The sequence below is a fragment of the Octopus sinensis genome, linkage group LG19 (assembly GCF_006345805.1).
Source record: "Octopus sinensis linkage group LG19, ASM634580v1, whole genome shotgun sequence".
Classification (NCBI taxonomy): domain Eukaryota; kingdom Metazoa; phylum Mollusca; class Cephalopoda; order Octopoda; family Octopodidae; genus Octopus; species Octopus sinensis.
In genome coordinates, this window is record NC_043015.1 from 37,926,702 (window position 1) to 37,937,950 (window position 11,249).

Consider the following 11,249-nt stretch of genomic DNA (forward strand, 5'->3'; position numbering starts at 1 on the left):
GACATGCCCCTGAATTACATACCCCTGAATTACCTTCCCATAAATTACATACACCTGAATTACATGCCCGTGAATTACCTGCCCCTAAATTACATGCCCCTGAATGACATGCCCCTTAATTAGTTAGATCTGGATTACCTGCCCCTGAATAACCTATACCTGAATAACCTGCCCCTGAATAACATACACCTGAATTACATACACCTGAATTACATGCCCCTCAATTACATGCCCCTGAATTACCTGCCCCTGGATTACCTAGCCCTGAATTACCTGCCCCTGAATTACCTTCCCAGAATGACATGCCCCTGAATGACATGCCCCTGAATTGCATGCAACTGATTTAAATGCCCCTGATTTACATACACCTGAATTACATGCCCCTGAATTATCTACCCCTGAGTCCCTGAATAACCTGCACCTGAATTACATACACCTGAATTACCTGCCCCTAAATTACATGCCCCTGAATTACCTGCCCCGGAATGACATGCCCCTGAAATACCTGCACCTAGATTACCTGCCCCTGAATTACCTGCCCCTGAAGTACCTGCCCCTAAATTACATGACCCTGAATGACCTGCCCCTGAATGACATGCCTCTGAATTATCTATCCCTAAATTACCAGCCCCTGAATTGCCTGCCCGTGAATGACATGCCCCTGAATTACCTTTCATCTGAATTACATGCCCCTGAATTACCTGCCCCTGGATTACCTGACCCAGAATTACATGCCCCTGAATGACATGCCCCTGAATTACCTTCCCCTGAATTACCCACCCACGAATTACATGCCCCTGAATTACATGCCCCTGAATTACATGCCCCTGAATTACCTACCCCTGAATTACATACATGCACCTCAATTACATGCCCCTGAATTACCTACCCCTGAATTACATACCCCTGAATTACCTGCCCCTGAATTACCTTTCCCTGAATTACATGCCCCTGAATTACATGTCCCGGAATTATCTGCCAATGAATGACATTCCTCTAAATTACCTGCCCCTGAATTACATACCCCTGAATTACCTTCCCCTAAATTACATGCATCTGAATTACCTGCCCCTGAATTACAAACAACTGAATTAGATGCCCCTCAATTAAATGCCTCTTAATTACATGCACATGAATGACCTGACCCTGAATGATATGCCCCTCAATTATCTATCCCTAAATTACCTGCCCCGGAATTACCTGCCCGTGAATGTCATGCCCCTGAATTACATGCCCCTGAATAACATACACCAGAATAAGATACACCTGAATTACATGCCCCTGAATTACCTGCCCCTAAATTACATGCATCTGAATTGCCTGCCCCTGAATTACATGGCCCTGAATTATCTGCCCCTCAATCACATGGCTCTTAATTACATGCACCTGTATGACCTGACCCTGAATTATCTATCCCTAAATTACCTGCCCATGAATTACCTGCCCGAGAATGACATGCCCCTGAAATACCTGCACCTAGATTACCTGCCCCTGAATTACATGCTCCTGAATTACATGCCCCTGGATTACCTGACCCAGAATTACATGTCCCTGGATTACCTAACCCAGAATTACATGCCCCTGAATTACCTGCCCATGAATGACATTCCTCTAAATTACCTGTCCCTGAATTACCTTCCCCTGAATTACCCACCCATTAATTACATGCCCCTGAATTACATGCCCCTGAATTACCTACCCCTGAATTACATGCCCCTCAATTACATGCCCCTGGATTACCTAACCCAGAATTACATGCCCCTGGATTACCTAACCCAGAATTACATGCCCCTTAATTAAATGCCCCTCAATTACCTGCACCTGAATAACATGCCCCTGAATTACGTGCCCCTGAATTACCTCCCCCTGAATTACCATCCCCTGAATTTTATGCCCATGAATTACGTGCCCCTGAATGACCTGCCCCTTAATTACATGCCCCTGGATTACCTGTCCCTGAATAACCTATACCTGAATAACCTGACACTCAATAATCTGCCCCTGAAGTTCCTGCCCCTAAATTACCTTCCCCTGAATTACATGCCCCTGAATTACTGCCCATGAATTACATGCACCTGAATTACATACACCGAATTACCTGCCCCTGAGTCACATGTCCCTGAATAACCTGCAATTGAATTACCTGCCCCTGAATTACATACACCTGAATTACGTGGCCTTTGAATTACCTGCCCCTAAATTATGGGCCCCTGATTAACCGGCCCTGAATGACATGCCCCTCAATCACCTGCCCATGAATGACATTCCTATAAATTACCTTTCCCTGAATTACCCCTGAATTACCTGCCCCTGGATTACCTTCCCCTGAATTACACTCTAAATTAAGTGCCCCTGAATTACCTGCCAATGAATGACATTCCTCTAAATCACCTGCACCTGAACTACCTGCCCCTGGATTACCTTCGCATCAATTACCCGCCCATGAATTACCTGCCCCTAAATTACTTGCCCCCAAATTACATGCCCCGGATTAACCTGCCCCTGAATTACATGCCCCTGAATTACCTGCCCCTGAATTACATACACCTGAATTACCTGACCCTGAATTACATGCCCCTGAATTATCTACCCCTGAGTCCCTGAATAACCTGCACCTGAATTACCTGCCCCGAATTACATGCCCGTGAATTACCTGCCGTGAATTTCCTGCCCCAAAATTACATGCCCCTGAATTACCTGGCCATGAATTACCTGCCCCTGAATAACATACACCTGAATTAACTTTCCCTCAATTACCTGCCCCTGAATTACATTACCCTGAAGTACCTGCCCCTAAATTACATGCATCTGAATTACCTGCCCCTGAATTACAAACACCTGAAATACATGGCTCTGAATTACCCGCCTCTTATTTACATGCACCTCAATGACCTGCCCTGAATGACATGCCTCTGAATTATCTATCCCTAAATTACCGGCCCCTGAATTACCTACCCGTGAATGACATGCCTCTGAATTACCTGCACCTAGATTACCTGCCTGAATTACATGCCCTGAATCACCTTTCATCTGAATTACATGCCCCTGAATTACATGCCCCTCGATTACCTGCCCCTAAATTACCTGCGGATGAATGACATTCTCTGAATTACCTGTCCCTGAATTACCCCTGAATTACCTGCCCCTGGATTACCTTCCCCTGAAATATATTGCTCTGAATTACCCACCCACGAATTACATGCCCCTAAATTACATGCCCCTGAATAACCTACCCCTGAATACATACACCTAAATTACATGCCCTCAATTATCTGCACCTCATTACATGCCCCTGAGTTACATGCACCTGAAATTACCTGCACCTGAATTACATGCCCTGAAATACATGCTCTGAATTACCCACCCACGAATTACATGCCCTTGAATTATGCCCCTGAATTACCTTCCCCTGAATTACATCACTCCAATTACCTGCTCCTCAATTACATGCCGCTGAATTACATGCCCCTTAATTACATGCCCCTGAATTACTGCACCTGAATTACATGCCCCTCAATTACCTGCGTATGAATTACCTTGCTCTGAATGACATGCCCCTTAATTACTAACCCTGAAGTACCGGCCCTGAATTACCTGCAACTAAAAATTACATGCATCTGAATTACCTGCCCCTGAATTACATGACCCTGAATTACCTGCCCCTCAATTACATGTCTCTTAATTACATGCACCTGAATGACCTGCCCCTGAATGACATATCTCTGAATTATCTATCCCTAAATTATCTGCCCCTGAATTACCTGCCCGTGAATGACATACCCCTGAAATACCTCCACCTAGATTACCTGCCCCTGAATTACCTGCCCGTGAATGACATACCCCTGAAATACCTGCACCTAGATACCTGCCCCTGAATTACATTTCATCTGAATTACATGCCCCTGAATTACCTGCCCCTGAATTACAAGCTCCTGAATTACCTGCCCATGAATGACATTCCTATAAATTACCTGTCCTTAAATTACCCCTGAATTACCTTCCTCTGAATTACCTGCCCCTGAATTACCTGCCAATGAATGACATTCCTCTAAATCACCTGCCCCTGGATTACCTTCCCCTCAATTAAACGCCCATGAATTACATGCCCCTGAATTACCTGCCCCTGAATGAAGTGCCTCTGAATTACATACACCTGAATTATCAGCTCCTGAATTACATGCCCCTGAGTCCCTGAATTACATGCCCGTGAATTACCTGCCCCTCAATTACATACACCTGAATTACATGCCCGTGAATTACCTGCCCCTAAAATACATACACCTGAATTACATGCCCGTGAATTACCTGCCCCTAAAATACATGCCCCTCAATTACCTGCCCATGAATTACATGCCCCTGAACTACATGCCCCTTAATTACATGTCCCTGAATTATCTGCCAATGAATGACATACCTCTAAATTACCTGCCCCTGAATTACCTGCCCCTGAATTACATACCCCTGAATTACCTGCCTCTAAATTACATGCATCTGAATTACCTGCCCCTGAATTACAAACACCTGAATTACCTGCCCCTCAATTACATGCCTCTTAATTACATGCACATGAATGATCTGACCCTGAATGATATGCCCGAATTATCTATCCCTAAATACCTGCCAGTGATGATACCCCTGGATTAACTGCCCCTGAATAACCTGCCCTGAATAACATACACTGAATTAACTTCCCCAGAATTACATGCCCCTGATTTAATGCCCCTGAATTACATGGCCTTCAATTACCTGCCCCTCAATTACATGCACCTAAATGACCTGCCCCTGAATATCTATCCCTAAATTACCTGCCCGTGATTGACATAACCCTGAATTACTGCACCTAGATTACTGCCCTGAATTACATGCCCCTGGATTACCTAACCCAGAATTACAAGCCCCTGAATTACCTGCCCATGAATGACATTCCTCTAAATTACTGTCCCTGAATTACCCTGAATTACTGCCCCTAAATTACATGACTCTTAATTACATGCACATGAATGATCTGACTCTGAATGATGTGCCCCTGAATTACCTATCCCTAAATTACCCCACCGTGAATGACATGCCCTGAATTACATACACCTGAATTACATGCCCCTGAATTACCTTCCCTGAATGACATGCCCCTGAATTGCATACCCCTGAATTACCTGCCCATGAATTACATGCACCTGAATTACATGGCCCCTGAATTACATGCAAATGATTTACATGCCCCTGAATTACATACACCTGAATTACACTCCCCTGAATTATCTACCCTGAGTCCCTGATAACCTGCACCTGAATTACATACACCTGAATTACCTGCCCCTCAATTACCTGCCATGAATTACCTGCCCATGAATTAAATGCCCCTGAAGTACCTGCCCCTAAATTACATGACCCTGAATGGACCTGCCCCTGAATGACATGCCTCTGAATTATATATCCCTAAATTACCAGCCCCTGAATTACCTGCCCCGTGAATGACATGCCCCTGAATTACCTTTCATCTGAATTACCTGCCCCTAAATTACCTGCAGATGAATGACATTCCTCTAAGTTACCTGGCCCTGAATAACCCCTGAATTACCTGCCCCTGGATTACCTTCCCCTGGATTACCTTCCCCTGAATTACATGCCCCTGAATTACATTCCTCTGAATTACCCACCCACGAATTACATGCCACTGAATTATATGCGCCTGAATTACCTACCCCTGAATTACAGACACCTGAATTACATGCCCCTCAATTACCTGCACCTCAATTACATGCCGCTGAATTACCTAACCCTGAATTACCTGCCCCTGAATTACATGCCCATGAATTACATGCACCTGAATTAAATGCCCCAGAATTACATGCCCCTGAATTACCTGCCCGTGAATTACCTGCCCATGAATTAAATGCCCCTAAATTACTTTCCCCTGAAGTACCTGCCCCTAAATTACATGCATCTGAATTACGTGCCTTGAATTACAAGCACCTGAATTACCTGCCTCTTAATTACATGCACCTGAATGACCTGCCCCTGAATTTCATGCCTCTGAATTATCTATCCCTAATTTACCTGCCCGTGAATGACATGCACCTCGATTACCTGCCCCGAATTACATGCCCTGGATTACCTGCCCATGAATGACATTCTCTAAATTACCTGTCCCTGAATTACGCCTGAATTACCTGCACCGGATTACCTTCCCCGAATTACATTCCTCTGATTACCCACCCACGAATTACATGCCCCTGAATTACAACACCTGGATTACGAGCCCCTCAATTACCTGCCACCTCAATTACATGCCCCTGAATTACCTGCCCATGAATGACATTCCTATAAATTACCTCCCCCTGGATTACCTTCCCCAATTACATTGCATCTGTATACCTGCCCCTGAATTACCTGCCAATGAATGATATTACTCTAAATCACCTGCACCTGGATTACCTTCCCCTCCAATTACCCGCACATGAATTACATGCCCGATTTACTGCCCCTCAATGACATGCCCCTGAATTACATACCCCTGAATAACCTTCCCATAAATACATACACCTGAATTACATGCCCGTGAATTACCGCCCGTGAATTACCTGCCCCTAAATTACATGCCCCTGAATGACCTGCCCCTTAATTAGTTACCCCTGGATTACTGCCCCTGAATAACCTATACCTGAATAACCTGCCCCTGAATAACATACACCTGAATTACATGCCCCTGAATTACATGCAACTGATTTACATGCCCCTGAATTACATACACCTGAATTACATGCCCCTGAATTATCTAACCCTGAGTCCCTGAATAACCTGCACCTGAATTACATACACCTGAATTACCTGCCCCTAAATTACCTGCCCCTGAATGACATGCCCCTCAATTACCTGCCCATGAATTACCTGCCCCCCAATTACCTGCCCATGAATTAAATGGCCATGAACTACCTGCCCCTAAATTACATGACCCTGAATGACCTGCCCCTGAATGACATGCCTCTGAATTATCTATCCCTAAATTACCAGCCCCTGAATTACCTGCCCCGTGAATGACATGCCCTGAATTACCTTTCATCTGAATACATGCCCCTGGATTACCTGCCCCTGAATTACCCCTGAATTACCTGCCCCTGGATTACCTTCCCTGAATTACATGCCCCTGAATTACATTCCTCTGAATTACCCACCCACGAATTACATGGCCCTGAATTACCACCCCTGAATTACCTGCACCTCAATTACATGCCGCTGAATTACCTAACCCTGAATTACCTGCACCTGAATTACCTTCCCTGAATGACATGCCCCTGAATAACATGCTCCTGAATTACATACCCCTGAATTACCTGCCCATGAATTACATGCAACTGAATTACATGCCCCTGAATTACCTGCCCCAGAATTACATGCCCCTGAAGTATCTACCCCCGAGTCCCTGAATAACCTGCACCTGAATTACCTGCCCGTGAATTACATGCCCCTGAATTACCTGCCCCTCAATTACCTGCCCGTGAACTACCTGGCCCTAAATTACATGCCCCTCAATTACCTGCCCATGAATTAAATGCCCCTAAATTACCTTCACCTGAAGTACCTGCCCCTAAATTACATGCATCTGAATTACGTGCCCCTGAATTGCAAGGTAAGACCAAACTGTCTACTTTATCCACCAGTTCCAACACGATTTAACAAAAAAGGAGACAAATTGCTTGACTAGATTTCACTGCAAAGCCAGTAACATCTATGAACTTCCCAAAATCTACAAAAGGTAAGCCATAAACAAAAACCTGTAACAGTTAAACTTCTATAGTTATAAATATTCCACACCCGAGAGATATCCGAATGAGGCCAATTATGGCCAATCCAGGTATGTAGATACGGGAGGCATTGGGTGCTTAACACTCGCAAATCTGAAGTCGCTAAAGGTGCAATAAATTGAACTTCTTTTCATTAGAACTTAGGGATCTGCAAATGTGGGTATCTTGGAGATGCTTAAAGTGTCTGCTGTAGCTGTAATCGTCGCACAAACAAACGAATAAAAACACAGTCGCTCACACACACGTACACACAAAAATAAAAACATTCACACAAACACAGACACTGAAATGAAAATAGCAACACACACACATATAAAAAGTCCCACGCACACAAACACTGAAAAAAAAATTCTCACAAAAACACTCACATACGCACAAAAAATAAAAATACAGATACATATTCACACACTCAAACACGCGGACAAACACAGAAATGAAAGTTACATACCTACACATGCACAAACACAGACACACAAATACAAATGGAAAATACGGTAACACATCCAAACTCTAACACATTAACATACGCACAAACACACATACACACAAACATAAGCACCCCACACACAAAATGAAAAACACAGTTACACACTCACACATAAACCCTAACCCTAAATAGCACAAACATACAAGTTATTCAGAATGTAAAGGGGCATTGGGTGCTTTGCACTCGCAGTTAGAATATCAGCCCCCTCCACGCCAGTATGAGAATTTCTTTTATCCACTTGTGAAATTAATACGTTGTCGACACATGGGGAAAATATGAGCAACATCTGAAGTCATAAAGTAAAGGTGCAATAAATTGAACTTATTTGATTAGTAGTTAGTGATCTCAATGTGGGTATTTAGAAATGGTCAAAGTGCTTGTTGCGTTTGTAAGTGTCGCACACACAAACAAACATAGAAAACACTCAGTCGCTCACAACACTCGCGCACACAGAAATAAAAACACTCTCACACACACAAACAACCACTGAAATGAAAATACCCATACTCACATAAATAAAAACAGTCCCACACACACAAGGAGCCCCAATAGGTATATCAAAAAAGTTTCTAGTATTTTTCCTAGCCCATAATTTATGATAATTGAAGTTCTTACAATAAATAAATACCTACTAAATCAGTACATCGAACATTACGTCCCGTAACTTATCGGTTCTGCAAAAGAGACCTATACGTTAAGTAATAGGCATACAAAGAATAATTGCTGGGGTTGATTTGCTTGACTAAAGGCGGTGCTCCACCATGGTCACAGTGAAATAACTGAAAGAGTATAAGAGCGACAAAGTGTATATTACAACTACATACTTAAGGGAGATAACTACATACTTAAGGGAGATAACTACAGAGTATCTTTCTACAGTTACTTCCCTTGAATATTATATTTTAACAATAATAAAATATTTTAGGATATTAACTCTCGGAAGGGAGATAACTAGATAACATCTTCCAGAGTTACTTTCCTTACATATAATTATTTTACTTTTATTAAATTATAATATGCGAGAGAAATAGCTCTAGATATATATAATTCAGACGTGACACACACCCTTTAACGCTTTTCTAGAGCAAATCGACACTAGGACTTACTCTATGACAGCCTAGAATATTATTTATTGGTCGTCTTTTCCCGAAGTTACTGGGGTGTTAAAAAGACCAGCATCAGTTGTCAAGCGGTTTTGGGGACACAGAAACATATATAAATATCTATCTAGTTTATATTACTGCTGAGAAAACCACGCGAGAGTGGTGGATTGGAAAGTAATATCATATAGACTCGAGACAGTTATCGCCTCGAGCCTATATGCTAGTAGAAGACATTTGCCTAACGTGCCACTCAGTGGACTGAACTGGAAGTAATTGTTAGGTAAGCAAGCTAATTCCCATTCAGACACTACTGTTTGTTAACCGGACAACTTCAATGTGAGCCTAATTGTTGATATGCAAATGAGTTCATTAATGGGGTCTGGAACTTTCGCGGCTGGGTCCATAAGACAACGCAACAATCTTGGGTATGGGGACTGTCCTCACACACGCACAAACACCCACACGTCAAATAAATATTGACAGCTAATCATTTACATTTCACTACACCCCACAAATATATAAAGTAATAATGTTATCTAGTACTACTCTTCGGACATAATCAAGTTTCATTTTTGTTTTAGATTATATATTATGCGTGTGTGGGTATATATACCGTATATCTGTATGTGTATATATAAATATATATATATATATATATATATATATATTATATATATATATATATACTGGAGCGCCGCCTTTAATCGAGCACATCGTCCGCAGCACATATTCTTTGTAAGCCTAGTATTTATTCTAACTTGTTCTTTTTGCCGAACCGCTAAAATACAGGGAGGTAAAACACACCTGTATCGGTTAAAAGCATCAACAACTACAGTCAATCGAAGATAATGACCAAACTGTCTACTCTTATCCACCAGTTCCAACACGGTTTAACAAACAAGGAGACAAAATTGCTTGACTAGATTTGACTGCAAAGCCAGAACATCTATGGACTTCCCAAAATCTACAAAAGTTGAGCCAAAAACAAAACCTGTAACAAGTTAACTCTATAGTCATAAATATTCCACACCCGAGAGATTCCGAATGAGGCCAATTATGGCCGATCAAGGTATGTATATACGGGGTGCTTAACACTCGCAAATCTGAAGTCGCTAAAGGTGCAATAAATTGAACTTCTTTTCATTTAGAAATTAGGGATATACAATGTGGGTATCTTAGAGATGCTTAAAGTGTTGTTGTAGCTGTAATTGTCGCACACACACAAACGAATAAAAACACCAAGAGGCTCACACACACTTAAACACAGAAATAAAATCATTCACAATACACAAACACTGAAATGAAAACAGTTACATACCTACACACGCACAAACACACACACACATATATAGCAACGAAAAAGACACAATTACACATCCAAACTCTCACACACTCACATACGCACAAAACACACAGAAATGAAAACGCAGTAAAATATCGGTTCTGCAAAAGAGACCTATACATTAAGTAATAGGCTTACAAATAATAATTCCTGTGGTTGATTGCTTCACTAAAGGCGGTGCTCCACCATGGTCACAGTGAATTAACTGAAAGAGTCTAAGAGCGACAAAGTGTATATACGATAACTACATACTTAAGGGAGATAACTACACAGTATCTTCTAACAGTTACTTCCCTTGAATATTATATTTTAACAATAATAAAATTATTTTTAGGAAATTAACTTCGGAAGGGGAGATAACTAGATAACATCTTCCAGAGTTACTTTCCGTAAATGTAATTTAATTACTTCGTTAAATTATAATATGCGAGGGAGGGAGTAACTCTCAATTATATTATTCAGATATGACACACTTTTACGATTTTTTGGAGTTAAACTGCTCTCTCTAGTGAGTC

At 42.1% G+C, this 11,249-nt stretch overlaps 1 long non-coding RNA gene across 1 annotated transcript; it reads right to left on the reverse strand.

Annotated features, from left to right (window-relative positions):
• Positions 1-34: 34 nt before the first annotated feature.
• LOC118767152 lies at positions 35-7,474 on the reverse strand. The gene is made up of 3 exons (XR_005003053.1): positions 7,460-7,474; positions 6,799-6,843; positions 35-701 (listed from the first exon to the last, which is right to left on the reverse strand). It is a non-coding gene; the product is annotated as an uncharacterized LOC118767152 (long non-coding RNA).
• Between the last annotated feature and the right edge of the window lie 3,775 nt (positions 7,475-11,249).